We start from the raw sequence: 16843 nt of genomic DNA, 5'->3' as shown, positions 1-16843 counted from the left end.
AGCGCGGGGCGCTGGCGCTGCCGGGGCCTCAGCCCGGGTGTCCCCGGGAGCGCTGCCCGTGCCTTGTCGTGGAGACACAGCAGTAAAGGGTTTAAAAAAAATGGGGTGCAAGCGCAGATACAAAAGGGTTGTGATTGTGGAGGGTTTGCCGGAATCGAGGTCAGAAGAGGGGAAATTCCTCTGGGGAAAGACAAGCAGATTTCTGACTAACAGCTTAGGGTTTCGAATATCCATGTAATTTTAGAATCAGTGCAATAATGTTTAAATGAGTACGTACCAAGAAACATGTGAATGGGCCTTATTTGAAAGCTGAACCGTTGTTGCTTGACTAGAGCTTTACAACAAACACCTACCTGGTGCATAGTTGTGTGTCCTCTGCAGGCACAATGTGTACCCAGAGGTGTCCTGGGCAGCCTCAGTGGTCGCTTCCTAATGCAACTACACTGATTCTGGCAGGTGTATGAGTAACAAACACCTAGTTTGGTGTGTTTTTTCCTGAGAAGTCCTAGAAAGAGAGACCTCTGACTCCAGCTTAAGCAATCTTAATTGGTTTCTGTGGTAACCTCAGCATTCCTCAACTCATAGTCACATCATTATTTGTAAAAAATATAAAAATAAATAAATAAATGCATCAACTGACATAATACCTAGTTGTAGTTTGACATTATGTTCCCTGCATGGATCATGGAGTCTCTTCAAGGAATACAGAACAAAAGTCAAGGCAGATGTGACAAAGGTTGATGATCTGGCTACAAGTTTCCAGGCATAAGTTAGGAGAACGTAGAAGCTGCCCTGCAAGATGCACAGGTTAGTGATAAGGAACGACATGCCTGCACCCCATCATAACCCAGGAGAAGCCACTGTGGTAGCCCTAGTGTCCAAACAGGAATTGTAGGCAATGGGTACATAGGTCAGAACAGTACAAGACATTATATAAATTTATGGCAAGAAAAGGTTAACTTTTAATCTAGTGATTCTATAGTATAACTGGGAAGTTGGAGAATCCCCTGGGGATGTCCAGTTGAGGTTATACTAGCTGTAGAGAGTACCAAATTGTGACATCCCTGTGCTTTCAATTCCACATGAAACTTCTTGATCTGCTGGGCTGTATCAGCAGTTCTGCTGTGGCCCACCTAGCAGAAGAGCTGAAGTGCAGGTCAGCATTTATTAAAAATGTCTACTGTGTGTGGAGTGTGGAGTCATGGCTGGGCTTCAGCCTCTGAAACTGATCAGTGGAAATCACACACATCTGGATACCTGCCTAGAGCTGGAACCACCCAGACCAGTTATTTCAGCTGAAGTGGCTCTTAGTAAAGGGGAGCTGCAGTTCAATAAAATGGAAAGGTTTGAAGTTCCTGATAGGATGGGCTGAACATGCAATATCAATTAGTTTCAAAATGTTTTTGACAGATGTACTAATTTCAAACAGTATTACTCATTCTCATGTTTTCCTAAACTCCATCTATATGCAAAGTGTGTGCAATACACTTTAAATCAGCTGTCACAACTCAGAACAGCAGCAGCATTCTTTGTATTAATATAAAGATACCACAGATATTATTAAAGTAAAACCTTCAACATTAAACTGTTTCAAGGATATGTATGAGGTGTTTTGGTTTTTTGTTTGGTTTGGTTTTTTTCTTCTGGAGTAGCTAGATTGGCTCTTCTTTCCATCAGCAATTTGTGGAAATGTTTGGTTTTTACCCCAAACTCTATTTGCAGCCAGAAGAATGTTTAGATTTAGGATGCTGCCAAGATAGCAATAGACTATTTGACTGGCTGTCTTATCTATGTCAAATGAATACCCTCTAAACCAGAAACTGAGTTACAAATTTGATCCAAAGCTTAAACTAGGTAACCCATTTTTATCTGTATTTTTAATACGCAATCTATATGAGTGACAGAAGAAACTTGAAGTGTTTTGCTAATGGCACTTCATTGTTTAGGGAAGAAAGTTGCATTAGCGGTGAGAATGTGGTGTCCGTGCTACGGAAATATCTTCCTGGAGTGGTCTGTGATCTTAAAGTGAAGGGAAATACCAGCTTGCCAAAGGTTTCTTGGGTTTAAGTTTAAGCTGGCAAGCTCTGAGAGGCTGCTCATTGTCAGACCCCTGATTGACCTAGAAGTCGGAGCTTGCTTGCTTCACAAGACCATACTACCCAGGGCTTGAGGTGGCACTGCAGTGCAAGTTGGCCTTGTGCCTGCTGGTTGGGTTGTCCTCTGTCTGGCTCCAGCCAAGCAGCCAGACTCCCCTGGCAGGCTGCAGGAAGGGACTGCTCGCACTGGTTACCCCTCAAGGTGCAAGCTTTCAGTGCAGGGACATCCAACTTGCCACCTCAGAAAAAGTCCCTGCTTTAGCTTTGGGATTCATCATTCCTCACAGTGATATTCTCCTTCCTGATCTGAGTCAGCAGCTTATTGCCATATGTGGGTATTTCCTGATGGGCAGGGCCTGTATAGCAGTTAGTTTTCATTTATGGGTTTTCTGCCAGATCGTGACATTCAAGGGAGTTTCTTGGCACGTCTGACTCCACTTCATTCCTCCCCATTCACTTCTTTGTTTCCCTGTTACTGCTTCTGTGATTTCTTTCCTCACAGTAGCTTCCAGTTTCAAGGAGCTATGCTTGCCCAAAACTGTTTCTTGCATTAAAATCAGTGATTCTTTAGGCAGTGCTTGCACTGAAGTCACATAACTGGGGATTGGACTTGACACTCTTGTCAGACTCGTGAGGAACAGAGGTGTTCTGAGGCTGCAGACGTGGTTACATCTATTGCTCTTTTCATGTTTGGGGGGTGATTGCTGGAACTAGAGCAGCTAGAAACATACTTTTAAAAATTAAAACTTCAATTTCTGAGACCTCAGCAAAGCCTTGTGGAATGTCTGCCTGACCTAAGGATTCCCTAGAACTGAATTTGAAGAAGTAGAAACCTTTTTCTGCATTTTTTTTTCCTCAGGTTCAGACCTAGATAATACTATCTTTGCATTCCTATACAAAACCCTTGTACAGGAACTTGATAAAGACAGAAAAGATGTGTGGGAGCTAATATTACAATATTTACTCATGAAGCAGTAGTTAAATGTAAATCTAATGAATCATTCAGTTTAGGAACTCTCACTGCCATTTCTGTCTTTCTGAATTTGTTCTGAAGATAAGAGTTTTCAGTAGATCTTCATGATGAATTTTATAAATAACCAACAGTATTTCAGACTTTGCACACCATTGACTTCCAGTTAGTATTGGGTAATTAGCTGACAGTTTATAATTGAAAATCCTCTATATCTAAAATAGCAAGTGCACAGTGGTCTTGATTTATTTTAAATATTGTATAGACCAACAGACTGAAGTCAGCAGCCTTCTAAATTAGATCAGTGTCACCAGAGTCTGGCTAAGGCAGCCCATATGACTTAATAACACAGTAAGTAGAGAAGATAATGCCTTCTAGCTAGGTAATGATTCTGTTAAGGATCAAATATTCATCAGCTACTTTGTTACTGGAGAAACCCAAATTTGCTTGGTAAAGGATTAAATGAAAGAGTGAGCATTTCCTAACTTTGATGTTTGTGATGCAAGCCAGGGACTTGACCACTTATAATAATAATCCTGATGTTGGACAGGCATGTTTTAATTTCAGGAGCAATAAAAAACCCTATTCTCATGGGCTCTATGTGTGGGCAGATGCACGATAATCAGGACAAAATAGACAAAGAAGGCTGCCCCGTGATAACGAGTGGTGCAGCAAGCTGTGCCATCTACCTCTGATCATATTGCAACCTCTGATTAAAAAAAATCATGTGGGACAAGGATCAGAGACAAATTCTGCCATTTAAGAATAATAGCCCTGGGTTCTGCAATTAATTGCAGCAAGAAGAGAGGGTCCTACATGAATTTCAAAAGGAAAGGTTTGTCTGAGCTGATGCACATTACTTAAGCTGTGCACTTATTTCTCATCAAAATAATCCCATTATGTAGCAGTAGCAGCTGTGAGCCATTATTAATATTTAACACTCTTAGTGGGGTTACTGTGGGCTTCTGTAATAAAGTTATAAGACAGTGTTGCAATATCTTGTGCTGTGGGTTTGCGTTCTCAGAGCTTTTTTGGCTTTAAGTGTCAGTGAAGTTTTATTTATTCTCCTTCTCTCACCCCATTTGCAAAGGATGAATATATTTAAGCTGGGTTGTAGTGCACAATTATCCATTCTTCGTTGCCTCTAGCTTTACTTACACATCAACTCTAAGTAGTATGAATGTTACAAAACCAATGCCAGTAGGAGCAATCTTACCCAGGAAAAGATTCAAGTGGTTTGGATCCTGTGGCGAGGGTTGGCTCGTGCTCTTACAAATGTGTTTGGTTTCCTTCAGCTGTCTGGCTTTTGGTGTGAGCTGCTGGAGAACAAAGATGCCAGCCAGTCTCTTCTTCCTAACTGCATCTTTTGACTGGTGTTTCTTTTCTACCTTTGCATGCTGAAAGGGCAGGCAGTTCTTGGGCAATTCAAAATTGTTTCCACTGAAAATTGGCAGGCTAAACATGCATGTTAGAATGACATACAGATCTGAGAGGGAACCATCCATGGCTCTATGAGACCTTGGGCCAGGGGGCCAGCAGGCAGTACCCAGCACAGGGGACTTGGCAGGTGGGAGTTGCTGCTGACACTGATTGAGAAGAGTGTGGGACAAGCTGTCCAGTGGCTTTTATTTCAGTCTCCAAAGTGACATCAGTGTCAAAAGCAGTTCTTGTATTTTGCAGTGGAATATTAATCCTTGTAGAATATTTCTGAGTTTAAAGATGTTTGTAACTTAGCCTCTGTATGTTTCTATTCTTAGCTAGCAAAACTAGCAATAGAGGCAATATTGGCCCATTGAGGAATGAGGTGGGAGCCCTGGTGACAGAGGATATAAAGAAGGCAGAGGTGCTGCTTGTACAGGAACTTGATAAAGACAGAAAAGATGTGTGGGAGCTAATATTACAATATTTACTCATGAAGCAGTAGTTAAATGTAAATCTAATGAATCATTCAGTTTAGGAACTCTCACTGCCATTTCTGTCTTTCTGAATTTGTTCTGAAGATAAGAGTTTTCAGTAGATCTTCATGATGAATTTTATAAATAACCAACAGTATTTCAGACTTTGCACACCATTGACTTCCAGTTAGTATTGGGTAATTAGCTGACAGTTTATAATTGAAAATCCTCTATATCTAAAATAGCAAGTGCACAGTGGTCTTGATTTATTTTAAATATTGTATAGACCAACAGACTGAAGTCAGCAGCCTTCTAAATTAGATCAGTGTCACCAGAGTCTGGCTAAGGCAGCCCATATGACTTAATAACACAGTAAGTAGAGAAGATAATGCCTTCTAGCTAGGTAATGATTCTGTTAAGGATCAAATATTCATCAGCTACTTTGTTACTGGAGAAACCCAAATTTGCTTGGTAAAGGATTAAATGAAAGAGTGAGCATTTCCTAACTTTGATGTTTGTGATGCAAGCCAGGGACTTGACCACTTATAATAATAATCCTGATGTTGGACAGGCATGTTTTAATTTCAGGAGCAATAAAAAACCCTATTCTCATGGGCTCTATGTGTGGGCAGATGCACGATAATCAGGACAAAATAGACAAAGAAGGCTGCCCCGTGATAACGAGTGGTGCAGCAAGCTGTGCCATCTACCTCTGATCATATTGCAACCTCTGATTAAAAAAAATCATGTGGGACAAGGATCAGAGACAAATTCTGCCATTTAAGAATAATAGCCCTGGGTTCTGCAATTAATTGCAGCAAGAAGAGAGGGTCCTACATGAATTTCAAAAGGAAAGGTTTGTCTGAGCTGATGCACATTACTTAAGCTGTGCACTTATTTCTCATCAAAATAATCCCATTATGTAGCAGTAGCAGCTGTGAGCCATTATTAATATTTAACACTCTTAGTGGGGTTACTGTGGGCTTCTGTAATAAAGTTATAAGACAGTGTTGCAATATCTTGTGCTGTGGGTTTGCGTTCTCAGAGCTTTTTTGGCTTTAAGTGTCAGTGAAGTTTTATTTATTCTCCTTCTCTCACCCCATTTGCAAAGGATGAATATATTTAAGCTGGGTTGTAGTGCACAATTATCCATTCTTCGTTGCCTCTAGCTTTACTTACACATCAACTCTAAGTAGTATGAATGTTACAAAACCAATGCCAGTAGGAGCAATCTTACCCAGGAAAAGATTCAAGTGGTTTGGATCCTGTGGCGAGGGTTGGCTCGTGCTCTTACAAATGTGTTTGGTTTCCTTCAGCTGTCTGGCTTTTGGTGTGAGCTGCTGGAGAACAAAGATGCCAGCCAGTCTCTTCTTCCTAACTGCATCTTTTGACTGGTGTTTCTTTTCTACCTTTGCATGCTGAAAGGGCAGGCAGTTCTTGGGCAATTCAAAATTGTTTCCACTGAAAATTGGCAGGCTAAACATGCATGTTAGAATGACATACAGATCTGAGAGGGAACCATCCATGGCTCTATGAGACCTTGGGCCAGGGGGCCAGCAGACAGTACCCAGCACAGGGGACTTGGCAGGTGGGAGTTGCTGCTGACACTGATTGAGAAGAGTGTGGGACAAGCTGTCCAGTGGCTTTTATTTCAGTCTCCAAAGTGACATCAGTGTCAAAAGCAGTTCTTGTATTTTGCAGTGGAATATTAATCCTTGTAGAATATTTCTGAGTTTAAAGATGTTTGTAACTTAGCCTCTGTATGTTTCTATTCGCACTATCTCACCTGTACATGCAACTGCTGCTCCTCATAAGCTTCTTCTGTTCACATGCACCTGCACCCCAACTAAGGCTTCTACATTTAGAATCCTCACCATTACCCCACTCTGTGCCATTGCTGCTGAGCCTTCTGGCTGAGTCAACAATACTGTAGTTTTTTTCCCTGCTGAACTCACATTTACTGTGATTAACCCCTGCTTTAGCCTCTTTTAATTAAAAAGCAATGAATGCAATAAATCTGGATGTTATAATGTAGTTAATGGCATCTCCACTGACGTGTAAACTCAACAATGAGCATAAGTAAGAGAGCTCTGTTGTGTGGGAGAGCTGTGAAGAACAGCCAGAGGGATGGCAATAAGGAAGTCTGTTGTATTGCCCCCATTACCTCTCCTTGAGGGGCTTTTTCACTCTCAATATATTTGGTTGGGTAATATTTTACTGGAAAATCTGTAAACAGGTGATGTATTACTAGAAATGGTTTATTCATACAGATATTTAAAGAAGATTCCCCACCTCAATATTCATTTGTCAGTGCATGTTTTTTTGAAGTGTCATTATGCACCTTGCTTTGCCAAAGTAGTTCACTCACAGCTCTGTCTAGACCCCAAGGGAACCTGCTTAATTAAGTGAAGAATCACAGAGGAAAAGACTGCTTTACTTATATATGTTATTACAAGTCCTTTTTTGAGGCTTACTTTTACCAACAGTTTTGTATAACCTGTTCTAACAGGTCAAGAGTAACTTGTTTATTTTATACATGCTTTTAGATTTGTTTTAGCTCAGTAAGACTTAATAATAACAATCAAATAGCCCTTTTAACCCTTCTCTCAATCTTAGGGTTCAGTACAATAGCAATCAACTGGTGATTTCAAAGAGGGCCCATGCTTTATGGAAGTGCTCCTCAAACTGCTTTGTCAGAGAATCGAAGAAGCTGTCCAGAAATTCCTCAAGAATATGAATGAAATCCGCAGACATACAAAAATGCAGATCAGGATATCAATCTTCCCATTTCCATGTACAACCTACTAAACAATACTTATTATTCCTTACGCCTACTCACAGTTAAGACACTGTCTGTCCTCATCCTACATTTCCATCTTTTAGTTGCCCTTTCCTCTTATTCAGGTTGGATCTGGCTTCAGCTGTGCAGTTGAAGTAGTCTGAGACAAAATCGGAAACTGGGTCTGTCTCCAGTTTGCTTCGATCTGTGGAGTTACTTAGGTGATGAAGAGTATAACTTTGAAATTCATGCTGTAAATCTTCAGCTGCCTGCAGATATCCCAACAATCCCCTGCCCGCTTGAAAGAGGAGCTAGGAGAAGCATCCAGGTGCTTGCTCTTGTGATTTATGCTGGGAGAGTATATATATGTCTGGAGGAAAAAGAGCTTTGAAAGACCTGCAGTTGAAAATAAGGAGGTTCTGTTTGTGGATATTTTTCTTCAATGAAAAGCAAAGTTCAACTTTTACCTTGGAAAGAGCAGCTCAAGTTAGGCTTTTGCTGTGAGTCACTTCTGAAATTACCTCTCCTCACTGAATGTAGAGCATGCCTCAGATCACAGCTTCCCAGGCCTGAAGGTGGCCCTTGTGATGCTCCTCTAAGAGCAGCCTGTCACTGTTGAGAAGGAAAGCTGCTCTTTGAATAAGAAGACAAAACAGTGACAAGGATGCATTGAAGCTGTGTAGCAAGTTTCTATTCCAAGAGGGCTCTTTGCCTTCCAGGGTGTTTACTCATGTGTATTTTCTTGTGGGAATATTTTCATTTGCCCTAATTGGCCTTGTAGCTCATGTAGTCATTCAGTGTCCAAAACTGGAGTATGTTTTTTCCTCTGACTATTTTTAGCAGATGTATATAGGACACAAAACCCACAGTATTTATGCTTTTTATTACATGCTTCTCATTTTGGGCACTGAGGAGTTGGCCTTAGAAGTATTATAATGGTGTTATTGGAAGGGAGAAGGTGATGGATCAAATGGGTCACTGTGTTGTATCCTGGCAGTTTCAGCGTGCTGTTCTTCAGCTTTTAAAATCAGAACTATTCAACTTCGTTTTGTGTTTTTTTCCTGCTAAAATGCTGCCCCCGAGTGGTGACGAGCTGACTGATCCCAACTGGAGATCTCTGGGCTGTTGCTGCTGCCGGCCGGTACCCCGTGTGCCCCTTTGGGGGTGAATGTTCCGGGAGTTAATAAAGGGATAAAGGTTGCTGTAGAAAAGCAACTTGAGGCATTAAGATTTATACTCTGCTTCTCTGTCAGAGGTTAGAGTCTTCCTAGCAGCTTTGCTCGAAGCATAAGGACACTGGCTCCTCAGTAAGTCACAGCTTCTTGTACTGGTTTAACTCAGAGGTGCCTGTTTTTCTGGGCCACTGGAAAGTGTGTCAGTATGACTTGTTTTGCCTGCAAGTTAAAAAGGAGGAAGGATTTTATGTGAAGAGAGTTATGTCTTTTTGGAGGACTTTGTTTTTATCATTCCCAGGGTATTTGAAGAATACTCCATGTTTCCATACTTTGTTGTAGACCAATTGTCCAGAGGATGTATAATCCTATCTGTATATTACTCACTCTTAAGGCAAATACCAGATGTGTCCTATCGGGAATATCCTCATGTTTTCATCTTTTCCGAAAGACAGAAGATAGTGCTGCTCTTAGGTAGTGTAAACTTCTATCATCCTGCACAGTGTGCAAATACCATACTACTTCTGCATTAACTTGATGTCAACATAACTTTACCAACTATTAACCTAACTCTACCAAGTCCAGTGCTAAACTACATTCCTAAGCATCACATCTACACATCTTTTGAACACCTCCAGGGATGGCAATTCAGCCACCTCCCTGGGCAGCCTGTTCCAGTGTTTAATAATCCTTTCAGTGAAGAAGTTTCTTTTAATATCTAATCTAAGCCTCCCCAGATGCAACTTGAGCCCTTTTCCTCTTGTTCTGGAAATTCCTTGCAAACGTGAATGCCAGACTTGTAAGCGGATGTTATGGACAGCAAATTCTAGAGCTGAGGTTAGTAGGTTGGAATATTGGAAGCAGTGGTTATCCCTAATACTAAACCAGGGATAGGTCAGATGCTAAGTGGCAATGACTAGGCTCTATGTATAGGAAGGTTTGAACAATGGTAGTTCCTGGAAGCAGTTAATTTTCCATGGGCTTTCAACTGGAGGTACTAATCTGGCCAGAGCTGCAATGAGAGGAGGCAGTCTATTTCAGGCAGACTGTACTAGTTATGTTAGATTTCACATTTCTTTATAATAAACATGAATACATTCAGATACATTTAATCCATTGCTGAAACTTGATGCATTTAATTTACATACATCAACAATTTATTATAAATGTGAATTAATTAAATGTATTGAAACAGAAAGCCAAAATAAGAAACAATAATTTAAATAATTTGCTGTCACTATATGAAAATGAAAAGAATGTCTTCTTGTTTCTCTCAGAAGCTGTAATAGCATAATATCACCCTACAGCTTTCAGTTAGATCTCACAAAGGTGTTTTGGTGGGCAGGTAATCTATATAATGCCATGATAACCTTACAGTGTAACAATGTTGGATTTATGCCCAAACACCTGTGAGTGTATCAATTTTTTTTTACGCTGAAATAATGGATGCAAAGATAAGCAGTAAAATATAAAGTGGCATAGAGTAATAAATAGGAGCAATATATTAATACAATCAGTTTGAAAGAAACAGATTAATAGTAGTTTCCTTTAGGACTAAAAATAAAATCTCCTATGCTGTAAAAGTGAGATCAAAGAAAATAAAATGCTTTACTTGCTGGGTGGGATGTACTGTGGATTTTTGTATATAAAATTTCTATAGTGATGACACCTTTCTACAGAGTTTAGACTCAGTATGGTAGCAGAAAATTGTTAGATGGTGGAAGCTAAGTTGAAGCAGGGATCTGCTGGCTTGCTGCTTATATCAAAGAATTGCTTCCTTCGAATTTCAAATCTGGTCATGCATAGTGTCATCTGTGCTAGTGTCTTGTGTGCTTAAAAAGATAACTTGAAAATAAATCAAGGAAGCAAAATAAAGAACATGAGTAAAATAGGAGCTCTTGCTCCCTGCAATTCAATGCAGAAGAGCATTTTTCCTTCCCTTTCCTGGCTGAAATCCTTACTATACTTTACACTGTAGTTTCCCAGCACAGTCCAGAATCCATTTGTTACTGTGCAGTGAATCTGTGTATGATACTAACTAGACATGGCAGCTCTTTTCTAAAATAGACTGTTCCAATCTGTCACTTTATTCTTTGGCACCAGGGATTTTCATTTTCCTGAGATGAACTCCACTGCTGGCCATCAGCTTGATGAAGTGGAAGAATTGTGGAACAAACTGCTGCCATCAGCTACTTCACCTGCATGGAGCAGTTTGAGAGCTCCGACTCATCCTGTGAGTGTCTTGTTGTTTGCAGCAGCTGAGCAAATATGTTCAAGATGGCAAAGTGAGCCAGTGGGAGGAATTACCTGAAAGAGCCCAAGCAATAAGCAGACACCTGTGCTGTTCTTAGTCATACAAGTTTTCTGGAATTTGCCTTGCATCTTCTTACCTGTTAAGCAGTTATTTCAAGCTGCTCTGAGTCATTTCCTAACTCCATGTGACATGAAGAGCCTGAAAAAGTATCTCCAGTTTCTCATAATCAGTCTTCTGGTGTGTTTATTTTTTTTGTGAACATCCCTGGCAGGTCTTTCTCATTAGGAAATACTTGTGGAACTAATGAGCAGTTAGTATTGAAATTGACTTTCCTGTAAAATTATATAAAACCCCTGAAGTCTCCCTGTTTGTTACACTGGTTACAGCTGCCAGGATGTTTTTCTCCATCAAAAAAAAATGCAGCTTGATCATGAATGTAGCACCACTAAGTGATGCCTTTGTTCACTATTTCTATTGTTTGGTATCTTGTTCTAGAAGAACATGCCAAATAAAAAAAAGAGAGAAGGTGAAGAAGGTTCAGCAAGGGGTAAAATAATCCATCAAAAGAGCCAAGTGATCAGGAGCTGTCTTGACCTTGCATGTACAAAATATAAAGCTTAACTCTGCAGCTCCATAGCTGGGAAGAAAAGTTAAAGGCTTCAAGCATACATCAGGAGTAGAGTCAGAGCAGCCCTCTGGAACCAGAGTCTCTGAATCTCTGGCTGTGCCTCTCCAATGACTTTGTGTAAGGAAAAAAATATAAATTGTTGTTGTCGTCACTATTTGGTCCTTGTCTTGCATGGATCCTGAGGGATTAGGGTGGCATTGTGGGGTGGGTATTCAGACCCTTTTATTGCCTCTGTCCTCTTCTGCAGCATAAAGTGAGATAATTGACTCTGCAAAAAGAGCTGACTAGGCTTTTTTCTTTTCACTCTACTTCCATGTGTTTAGTCATATAGATTAAACTTGGCAAACTGATTGTCAGTGTTAATGCATGAACTGAGAAACAAAAAAGTACTGAATATATTACTCAAGTGTTGTGACCTCATTGCCATTTGCCTTCATTCATTGCTGGTTTGTCTATCAGAGTAAAAAAGTAGTAAATTAAAAATAGTATTTCATACTATGAATATATTTTGCTCACTTATGACTGGTTAGTTGAGTCCAAAATATGCAAGAAAGAACTCTTTAAAAGTACAATATTGCATATTGCTCTTCAGGTTGAGGGAGAGATCTGTTCATTAAACCAGTCCAAGTTAGTGCTGAGAAATGCAGGAAATCTAAGAAAAATCAAGAGACATCTGCTAAGATAATCTTTCCAATGGAAAGATATGACTGTGGTTCTCAAGTGGCTCTGAAGGCATAATTTTAATGAACTTGCAGGGATTTTTACCTCATATCAAGTGCACTTAGTCATTTCAGTGAATATTTGTACAAATAGCTCAAACAGCAAGGGGGCTCTTACAGTAACAATGACATGCCTCCTAGGGCAATAATGAGTGCCTTAAAATTAGCAGGCAGAAAGATAATGTTCAGCAGTAGTTCTGAGATGCTGGGTCTGAGTTTCATACTAAAATTGGAATCTTATTTCACAGCTTTGAATAGGAAAATCTAGGCTTGAACAAGAAGTAGATTTTTTGTTTTAACTGGCAAAATTCCTTGAAGGAGAAGGTGTTTTAAATGGTGCTTCAGCTAGCTTGGTTATGCAAAGATTCTTCAGCCTATTTTACTAAAGGAAAATTAATTGTGTTTAATCATCCTGTGAATTGAGATCATTATTTTAGTGTAGTCGTAACTACAAAGGAAAATGTTAATCACTGAGATTGAATTATGCAGTGACCTTTTAAATCCATGGTGTTTACAGCTGTTAGACATACTTCAAAGTGGGAGTCGGAAAACACTTTCAGTAGTGAATGTTTTGGAAATCGTTTAGTTGTTTCTGCCCAAAAAATAACAATTAAATATAAGAAATGCTACATTCCAGTTACTGATATTTGAGTTCTTTGTATAATCAACACCATGAATACACATGATGTTCTCCAGAGCCTTGGGGAAAAAAAAACCCAACAACAAACAAAACAATTCTCAGCTTTTGTTTATAGACTTGTAAACTTTTCCTTTTTCTCATGACTAAAAGGACTTGATGTTTTGGTTTGCGATTTACTTAAAATCAGAAAGTGGAAACAAGAAACCCAAGTTGTTTTAGCCAAATCTTTTTCCCTGGTAGGACTGCAGCTGCTTAGGTCAATGCTGGCTGGTCAGCTATGTAGGGTTTCTGTGGGGAAAGAGCTGGTTTTGTAGCTTTCAGTTGACCCAAGTGATTAAGCTACATTGAGGGCACTACCTGAGCTGTTCCAGTGCAGGGCTTAGACTCATCTTCTTAAAAGCCTCTTTATGAATCATAACTCTGTCCTTGAACAACTTAAAATCCAACAGCATTGCAAATCTTGACAGACCAAACCTCTTCATGATGGTTGGTTTTGACGCACATCTGAAGAAGCAGGTACTATTACTCATCTTCATTTGGACTGTATTCCCAGGTTCATTTGGTAAAATCCTGTAGTTCTGTTTCTTCATCACCAACTCCTGTCCTGGCTCTGTAAACAGGCAGGCTTCTGTTGTTGAGTGTTAAATCAAGTAGAATGTGTAGTCAGAGCTGACATTTAAAAGGTGAAGCCACTGAAGGATTAGATTTGCTGTGGACATCAGACAATGAGGGGCACAATGCTGGTCTCACCCTCCTGCTTCCTATTTCATACCTTGTATGTATTAGCAGTACCCTTTTAAAAAAAAAAACAAACAACACCTATTTTTATACATATAAAGCAGAGATTAACTTGAGGGCTTTTAGTTGAATGGAAAATGGAGATTCTCAAGGCAGTACCATGTACTGCTGCTGGTAGTTCTGCAGCTCTTTCCCTAGCAGCGTAAAAATGGTTGGGAGCAGCAGGTATTACCTGGAAAGGAGTTAGTGAGGAGATCTGGGCTGTGTAAGATGACTAGAGGTTAGTCTTTCTTGGTTTTGATCTTTGCATCTCTTCCCTGAATGATTGCTTGTGTAGGCTTTCACCTAATACTGAAACTGTCTTCAGTTTTGAACTCTACTATAGTGATTTCTAGCCTATGATCTTTAGATTCCTGAAAGTTGGTGGCCTACTTTTCATCTACCAGATGATGTAAACTTATTTGTTATGGGTCTCAGCCATCCCACTGGGAGGGGATTGGACAAATCCTGACCTCTCCATCCCATTATCAGATGAGATGAAGCTATGCAACAGAGGGCATGCTTGGGAGCTTCTGATTCCAAGTGTATCTTTTCCTTCCTAGCTGTGATGCTGAAGGGACTTTCTGAACATTAGAGGCTCACAGGTACTGGCAGTGAATCTTGAGTCTTTTAGAGATGAGTACCCAGCCTCTGGACAGGTCTGCTTGGTGTCCATCACCTTGGCACTGCCCTTCCTGACAGTCATGCCAGCAGCTGTACCCAGCCCTGTTTCATCAGTGCTTTTTGAAGCTCTGAGCTTTTTCCTCTGTGCTCTTTGGGCCAGCTGTAGCCTCTGCTGCTTGCTGGCTTTGGGAAGCTTTTCAGTGGCTTGCCCAGGGAATGCAGTAAATATTACTACCATGGGAGAAAGAAAGGAGTGAGAATCAAGTCATTAATTAAAGGCTGCCTAGTCTGAGTAATTCAATGGTTAAAGCTCAGTTGCCATGGTGACACTGCCCCTGGATGCTCCAGCCTGAGTCACATCTCCTGTTCCCCTGTGCTGGGGTACTGGGCTGTGTATGTGCCGAGGGGGTGACGCTGCTCCTGCCCAGACAGTGAGCAAAGGCTTCAGTGACTCACAGCAGAGATTAAAGGGAAGGAGAAGTGTTACTGCAGCCCCAGTGAGCTCCGTAGGGAAACAAATGCATGACTAGTAGATAAATCTTCATTGACAGGGCAGTGCATCAGCCTCGGTAGGAACTGCTAGGGGAAACGTCAAGGGGATTTCTATTTTTAATCTTTCTTTGGGTGAATGAGGAATTAAGTATTTAGTGTATCTGTGCCTCAGTTTCCACCTCTGTAGTGTTAAGGATGTGTACAGCACTTGCTTGTTGAGTACTTTTAACTGTTTGTACTAAAAATGTTTGGCAAAATGCAGCAATCTACTCATGATTTGATGATGGTCCAAAAATCGAAATGTCACCTGTATTAGTCAAAGGAGAGGTGCAATTGATAGCCACCCCTTCTAGAGCAGGCTTGTTTTTTAAGTGTCAAGCTGACATTTGAGGGAAGAAGGTTCTGAGGATCAGCTCAGGTTGCCATTAATGCCCAGTTTAGAGAAATGCGTAAAGATGCATCACCCCAAAAGTACTTTTGTGCTTTGCTTTTCTCAGCTTTACAAAAATCTCAGTATAGTTAGTGAGGCCTATGCATTCAGCCCAAATGGAGTCCTCTCTCCTTTTTCTCTTCAGTTATCCATAAGTAACTTGTTTGAGATCCTGTAATAGGTTTGTTACTGGAGGCAAACCTGCTGTACAATCTGTCAGCCCTGGCCAAGGCACTGCCAGTACTAACCTACTCAAACCACAGGGGGAGAGAGGGGAGCTGTACCCTGCAGGACACCCCATGGAATGCCAGCACTTGTCAGGGCTTACTTTCATTCCTGCTGCTTGTGAAATTTGCTGAGGGTCATGTTTTCATTTGCCTTTGAAATAAGTTAATGTTAATTATTATTAGGTGACTGTTTGTTTCCAACAGAGTAAAAGTGTATTCCCTGTTCAAACCTGGTGTACTAAACTCTATTTTGAGACAGTAGGCAAGGATGGGCAGCCACTTGCTGCTTGTTTATGCTTTCCTTCACAGTGTAGGAATACTGTTTGTGTCCTGTGCAGCAGATAAGAGCATATTTCCGAATATAGCTCAGCCTAGCAGCAGTGTTTATTCTAAACTCCTGCAAGGTGGATGCAGTCTGCTGGGGCACCATGGCCCACTGATGGTGCTGGGCATGGCCTGACTGAAATACTTAAAGGGTGCTTGCTATCTTGGATGGTGATGAGGTTAAACGCTGGCTGTTCTCATCCTGTCAGCTGGGCTGAGAGTTTCATTGCATGTACCCTTGGTGGTATCTAAATTCTTTTTGGGGTAAATTTCTCCTTAATAACAGGGCAGCTTTATTCAGAGGACAAGATTCAAAGGGTCATCCAGAGGCCTGATTAGCTTGGCACTGCTTTAAACATTTTCAAGTAAATTAGCCTGCTGAGGTCTCCTTTGTTCAGTTCCAAGCAGAGTAAATGATTGGACTCAATGTGAACATCCGGAAAAGGATCCAGAATGTTGGTGCTAATGCTTTTTTAGTATCTCTGGCAGATCTTGTGTGCCAGACTGCTCACATGTCCAGAGGTAAACTTAATCACGAGCTCTGAGTCTTCCAGTCCAGCTGAGCTGACAGAGACCTTAGGCTGTTCACTTCCTCTGTAGCAGGTGGATTTTACTTTCAGCACGTGGAAATATCTGCGTATGTCCTACCTCATTCACTCTTGCCATTGCATCACTTGACACTAGAACTGTGTTCCAGAGAAAAAGTTTTTATTCTAAATGATACAAGTGTTCGCCCTGATTAAATTATAGGCTGGTTACTGGCATGCAGTTTAAGGATATCAGGTACACAAGAGGCTGGAGTAGGTGGATGCCTAG

This window comes from Chaetura pelagica, unplaced genomic scaffold, assembly GCF_000747805.2.
Source record: "Chaetura pelagica isolate M959 unplaced genomic scaffold, ChaPel_1.0 scaffold222, whole genome shotgun sequence".
NCBI lineage: Eukaryota > Metazoa > Chordata > Aves > Apodiformes > Apodidae > Chaetura > Chaetura pelagica.
This window is presented reverse-complemented; position numbering follows the sequence as displayed.